The sequence below is a fragment of the Scomber japonicus genome, chromosome 22 (assembly GCF_027409825.1).
Source record: "Scomber japonicus isolate fScoJap1 chromosome 22, fScoJap1.pri, whole genome shotgun sequence".
Taxonomy (NCBI): Eukaryota; Metazoa; Chordata; class Actinopteri; order Scombriformes; family Scombridae; genus Scomber; species Scomber japonicus.
The window spans coordinates 3447418-3454590 of record NC_070599.1 but is presented as its reverse complement, the minus strand read 5'-3'; positions in this window follow the sequence as shown (position 1 = coordinate 3454590).

Below are 7173 nucleotides of genomic sequence, written 5' to 3'. Positions count from 1 at the left end.
ATTTAATTTTGTGCATTTGTAAGTTTGGCAACCAACACAAATTACACATTCTACAGTTTAAAAACAAACAAATACAGTGGGTATGTTATTCAGGCATTATACTTTTAGGCAAACCAATAAATGAGTGAATAAAGACCCTGGATTAAATTACATCTAATAGAACTAGGGATGCATGATATTGGATTTTTTGCTGATCTTCAATATGCCCCCAATACAAATATATGTACATATTTTTTCCACCTCTCTGACGAGACAAAGGCAAAGATAATACATGCAGGAAGAACTTAAGAAGACCGATGTTCAGGAGCTCAGCATTAAAACTTTAATGAACCTGCCAAGTGGACCAAGCAGTAGAATAAACTCATAATAAACTGTAATAAACTCAATTTGACACACAGGATTCATTTGCAGGATTTAATCTCTGCTCAACATTCTGGAGCAGAGGTGGCGGTTAATCCATTTAATACACTGGCTACCAAATAGAAGAGGAAGAAGAAGAGTGGTAGGTCCTGTCGGCTGAGGTGTTTCCTATCTGTGCAGCAGACTGTTCCACCCTGACGGTCCTGGTGGTTCCTTCACAGGCTCCACATCACTCAGCTGTCCAACAGACCAGCTGCTTCTTCTTACTTTAACTTGAATAACAAATCAGCACTAGTGGAGCATTAAGTGCAGCATGCTGAGGGAATCACAGCCAGCTAGCCTCCCAGCTATTCATGGCTCTCCATGTGGATCCAACCGAAGCACTGAGCACTGGTTTGTTATTCAGGTTAAAGTGGAGAGAAGCAGTAGGTGTGTTGGTCAGCTGAATGAAGTGGAGCTTGTGGAGGACACACCAGGACCATTTGGAACAGTCCAAAATAAATGGACTACAGGTAATCTGATGGATTAAAACCAGTGTGATGTTTATGTGATGTCTCTTGCCCTTTGTTTAACCCTTAAATACTGTTCAGGTCAAATTTGACCCATTTTGACATTTGAAAGTAATTAAAAAACACATAAATTACATGATTTAAGCCTGAAATGTTATGACTTTTCCTATAGTGGCCTGAAATCTAAAAATAATTTTGAAATTATTTATTTTTGTGCAGTTGCATATTTGCATATTTGCACATTTTTAAAGATCACCTTTAACATGTTGTTACATCCTTCACTTTCAATAAACTAATAAAATAATTATGGCTGTTATGTTCTCATTTTTGATGACATAAGATCATAACATAGCGTGATTGTGAATCTATTTTCACTGTAATAGTGTCAAATCTAAAGAAAACATGAACACATAATACAATTGTGGTTTAAAATTTGGTATAGGTATAAATTATAATTATAAAGGAATACTTAAGCCGATCAGAATATGAACAGCATGTAAGGGTTAAAGAGCCAGTGTGTAGGATTTAGTGGCCTCTAGCAGTGAAGTTGCAGATTACAATGAAGAAAGAGTCAAATAAAGAATCCTAGAGCTTACCAAGAAGAAAACATTAACACACTCTAAAAAAATCACTGGGTCACATTTTTCCCAGCTAGGGTCAATATAGCACCAGTACAACATAAGATTACTTTACCACGTGGAACCTGTAATTTTTATATGTTGATGTATTGTTTCCCAGCCAGCATGTCCATATGGGCCCCACATTGGTTATATTCTGGCTAAATGGGTACTGAGTGGGCATGGGGTTGAACTGGGCAAATTTTGCAGGTCCCACATGGTTTCGGTAACATGGGCCCCACATGTGAAGCCCATGTAGGCTGACTGTATGAGCCTCATAAGGGATGTTAGTGGGCTAAGCAATGGGTGTAAACAGGGCAAACTGTGTGGGTCCTATATTGTTAATAAAAAAAAAGAAAAAAAAAAGGGCCCCACATGTGAAGCCCATGTGGGCTGGTTATATGGGTCCTATTTAAGGTCTATTCTGATCCCACTAAGACCCCCTGTGGGCAAACCTGAAACCCAGTCAGAATCCATTTGAAGCCCATATGGGCAAACACAGGGGGGCCTAAATCACCCAACTGTAAAAGAAAAAAATATTAAAACTGGATCAAAACAACCCCTTGTCTTGAGTGGCTTTCTGGGTAACTTTAACCCCTGATTGTGTTGGTGCTATATTGACCCGAACTGGGTCAATTTTGATATTATGGCCGAGTGATTTTTAGTGTGCAGATGTATACTTTCCTAATAATGTCCTAGGAGGTTTTCTGGAAAATAATGGTATGAATTACCATTATTTTTTTATTATACTAATTGTTGTAATACAGGAAATAATATAGGATATTTTTTAATTGAAATGAATAACAGGAAGTACACCAATTGGGCAATATGTTCTCTCTAATTATTAGCTAATTATGTATAGTAGTGTTTTCTATGAGATTTCTAGGAAATTATTCTACCAATAACCACAGAGCACCCTTAAAGTAATAACACCATAAGCCTGTAATTATGACTTCAAAAAGGATGCTACATATGTTAAACAGGCTATAGGCACTGTTAATTATACTGAGTGATGTAATCTCAAGCACCAAATAAAAGGATGGAATAATTAATCACATACAGATAATAGTCATTTCAGGCTTTACTTGATATAGGAAGTCATTACGTGAATTTGTATAATAAAATAATGGAAGTCTTATTTTTATTTTGTATCATCCAACTGTAACAGTATAATTATCAATGGATAATAAATGCATGTAGTGCTCTGCATGTTTTAAAATGCATGTGGAATTGATTATTCCACACAACACATTATGTTTCTCCAGAGAAAAAAATTGAGAATGAGGAATAATAACTTTCCCTTCAATGTGCTGATTTAATTAGCTTGCCATGGTTGGCGTGAATTTAATTAAACAGTGCAGATGGCTAAGCCATACTCAAGTCTCCTGAGTCCATTTAAGAGAAAAAAATTGTTGTATAATTTATTTTATGTTTACTCGGTTGACACCTCTGTTAAATTAGGCCTGGAGGTTTTCGTCTACAAAGACACAGCTCAACAATGCACACCATTAGTTACCATAAGTTACAATAGAACTAACCTCCAGAGGGCTTGAATACATCTCACACCCTGCTCCTTTAGAATTGCCATGCAGCCAGGATGGGATGAGGTGAGGGGTCAATTCTGAGTCTGCAAACACCAATCAGACCAACCTTTAGCACTGTTATGCCCTCAGGGTGTTTTAAACCTTTCCTAGGCTGTCAGAGGTTGTAATACACGGGTACCAGTGTTCATAAAACATGTCTTTCTTCCCCTGCTTGACCTATTCCCTGAATATCAACAGATCTGGTAGTCTATTATTTACAGCAGGCAGGCCAGTGACAAAAATGTAGTTGGTCCAAATGCCTATGCATAAATAAGGGCAAGTGTAAAAACTCCATGAGCGCCACCCTCTCTATGGAGTTTATTTGTTTTAGTTTCTTTTAAACTGCAGTGAGCAAAAAGGAAGTTGTAATCAAGATGCAATTTTAGATCTGAGATCATGCAGAGACAGACGGTGTGGTGAACACAAAGTAGTGTTTGAGAGCAAACGTACAGATTAAAAGCATACTCATAATTAACTTGCAGGTGTTTTGGCAGATTTCTAAATACTTGAAGTGATGCTTATATTTACTAACTCACTCTAAGGACATGCCAATATCTGTCTGTCAGGCTGCTACTTACTTACAGTAACAGTTATGTAAGTTTGAAGACATGGAAAAGCCAAAATGACTACATTATAAAAGCCCAACTGTTATTTTAGCATTTTAGTCTTGACAAAAATGTACGTAAGACATTTTAGTCTAGTTTTTGTTATGCATCTCTAATTTTGTCATCTAAATATTCTAAATCACAGCTGTCACCATCTTTGATTGGTACAGTTACAGTTGTTATTGTCTATCATTTGGGTAAATGACTATGAGGTAAAATGCTGCTGACTAGAGAAACATGTAATTCGTCCAAATCAGCTTCTGTGATAGTTATATTTTAGGGCAGTGGTGGGCGGCACAGTGGCTCAGTGGTTACCTCTGTTGCCTCACAGCTAGAAAGGTCTTGGGTTCAATAATCGGCTGGAGCAAGGCCTTTCTGTGTGGAGCAGTTGGCATAAACAGGAAAACAGAAATTTACTCAAATTTGGAAACACTAAATTAAGTAAATCTAACTGCTAACTGAAGCTATAGTAATGATATATGATCTTAAAATATGGATTGCACTCATAAGCAGTCATTGCTTGCTTTCAAAACTGCACACACAAATCTCTCAGCATTATTATCATCCTCTTGTCAGTCTGGTTTTCTGCTTCTACTGCCTTTGTAAAATTTACCAATGATGCAATTTCATCCCTCGACAGATGTCAATTTTTTAGGTGCAATTATTATTGATCTAACCAAGATTTTCTGTTTGGCTGACCCTTCTCTTCTTCTTAATAAACTGTATGCTACTGGTGTTTCTCAACAGGAATTATTTAGGTTTAATTCTTACCTTTAAACCTACATCACTGTGGGTTTTTTCCTCATTACTACCAATTGGATTATTTCATTGTTGAAAACCAAAGCACATTTTTGTCTGCTCAAAGACAAAGGTCCAGCCTAGCAGGAAGAATCAAAAGGAACTGCAGGAACTTCAGGGTAATTTTACGGGGCTGGGGCCATTGGTGTGTGTCTCCATTGCAGGAACCTCCTCCGGAGGACAATCTCCCGGAACTTTTATGGGGGCTAAACTCCTGGGTGGGGCCTGAGTGTTTGCTGATTGGGTATACTCAAAGCAGGATGTAGCGTCAACAGAAAGTGCTCAAACAAGCAGCATTTTTAAAACCCAGCAGAAGAAGAACAGTAGTAAAAAGCATCTACACTGGCGGAAAAAAAAGTTCATAGCGTCCACCGTCATGTACATGAACAACAAACCAGAAACGCAGTGACCAGCTTAGCACTTTCCATGTTTACCTCCTCATTGTCGTTATCTTTGTTATGTTTTCAGTGAGTTGCCTCTATGACATCACAGTCAGAGTCTGGTGGGTCCTATCTGGGGTCCTACTCTGCTATGGAGACACAACGGCCTACAGGGCCGAGTGAGAGGATGTTCCTGTAAAGTTCCCACCTCCAAATTTTACCTGGAACTTCCTGAAGTTCCTGCTGTGGAAATGGGGCTAATGCCTATTGTGAGTGACAGATGAGAATGCTGGATTAATCCCGTTCTGGGCCGTGGATGATTTCCCCACGAAGAGCTTGTGGATGTTTTCCCCACGAAGAGCTGACTGATTTTCTGAGAGAAAGCCGAAAATCAGCGCCCGTTAGCCGATGGACGGTCGGACGCTTGAGGACAGCTGAACTTCCTCCAAACAGATGAAACGCACCACTCGCCACCAAAGGACTACCTGTGTTAGCAAGTTAGCTTGCTCGTGGGTTAGCACCATCTTAAGCGAGAGAAACAACAAGCTTAGTCGGCCAATATCAGATGACCCGTGTCCCTAGCCTCTGTGCCGTGCATGGGTTATCTGTGTACTATATACTTTGAGTATACCCAATCAGCACCGAGTTACATGGAGTACATACCTCGAGGCAGGGACTCATTTTGCCCCCATAAAAGCTGGGGGAGATTGTCCTTCAGGGGAGGTTCCTGCTATGGTAAATGGTAAATGGTAAATGGACTGTACTTATATTGCACTTTTCTAGTCATTACACTGTTGGCGCAGCAACAGGAGCAATTTGGGGTTAACTGTCTTGCCCAAAGATCGCCCAAGATCGACATGTGGACTGAAGGAGCCGGGAATTGAACCACCAGTCTTCCAATTGGAGGCTGACCGCTCTAACTCCTGAGCCACGGCCGCCCTATATGCTATGGAAACACTCACCAACGGTCATGGCCACGTAAAATTACTCCAAAGTTCCTGCAGTGGAAACAGCCCTAATATTGTATGCCTGAAGAAAATGAGATGGTGCATCTAAAGGGGTTTATCCTTGGTATGTGGATTATTTGTTCTATGCAGAAACAAGAACCTGCTTTGTTTAGCAAGAATCCAAGTACTTTGAGTCAGTGGTTGTCTGGGTGCTACAAAGCCTGATTAGCTGCTTCATTATCAAAGGTCATGATAATGCTACAAAGTGATCTTTCTCAAGATTATAGTCAGACAAAGTGTTCATTTCCTTATGGCAGAGTACTTAACCTGCCCATTAGCTTGCTAATAAAAGACATGATATGTTAAGGCTGGCTAACAACATCATCTCTAAACATAATCATGTTTTAAACAAAGAATACAAACAATACCATCAAACTGTAGATTCAGAGTACCCTCATCTATCTATCTATCTATCTATCTATCTATCTATCTATCTATCTATCTATCTATCTATCTATCTATCTATCATGGTAGCTCCACTACTCCCTTCATACACAATGCATTGTGTATCTACATGACCAGTTTAATAAATTACAGATAAAGATAACCTTAATCTTCCCAGTTCCAGATCTCCACATTGCCATTTAATATTTTTTGGTCATTTCAAATGTGTTGTGCTATTTGACAAAAAAACTATCTTTAAATCTACATATTTCTTTATCATAATCAAGTTAACTGCTCCAGGCAACAGCCTCTTTGGTAAAAAGGACAAACATACAACACTTGCTTCTGATTGAAGTAACCCTCCAAACAAAAAAGCTGAGAACACAAAATCAGACAGATGAATGAAGTGACAATAAACTGGCGGTTGACCACTGTTTCTCTGATTAGAAAAATAAGAAAGCCAATCAGAGCACTGTGGGCGGGAGGTCACAATCAATTCAGAACAAATATGTCGACAAGTGTAGATGAAATCAGCACAAGATATTAGACTGTGACTCACTACTGGTTTGTAGGGCCAGTAAGTAACCACCCACTCCAACAGCCAATAAGAAAACAGCTAACATAAGATAAAATGAATAATGAAATAAAATTTTAAAAAAGTGAAAAGTCAACACAAACTGAAACCTGCAACAAAATGGCCATAAACCTAAACAAAACATGATACTCAAGTCAAGTCAAGTAGCTGGGTTTGTCAGTGGGTGGCTTAATTATTAACAATATATAATATTGTTGAGGGATTCAGTATTTCTATGGACCATTTCTCGCTGCTGAGTGTTACACTAGTCCATTAATATAAGTGATAGATTGATCAATAAGCTGATTAGAATAAGCATATAGTCAGCTGCATGTTAATACTGACCAAGGACAGTC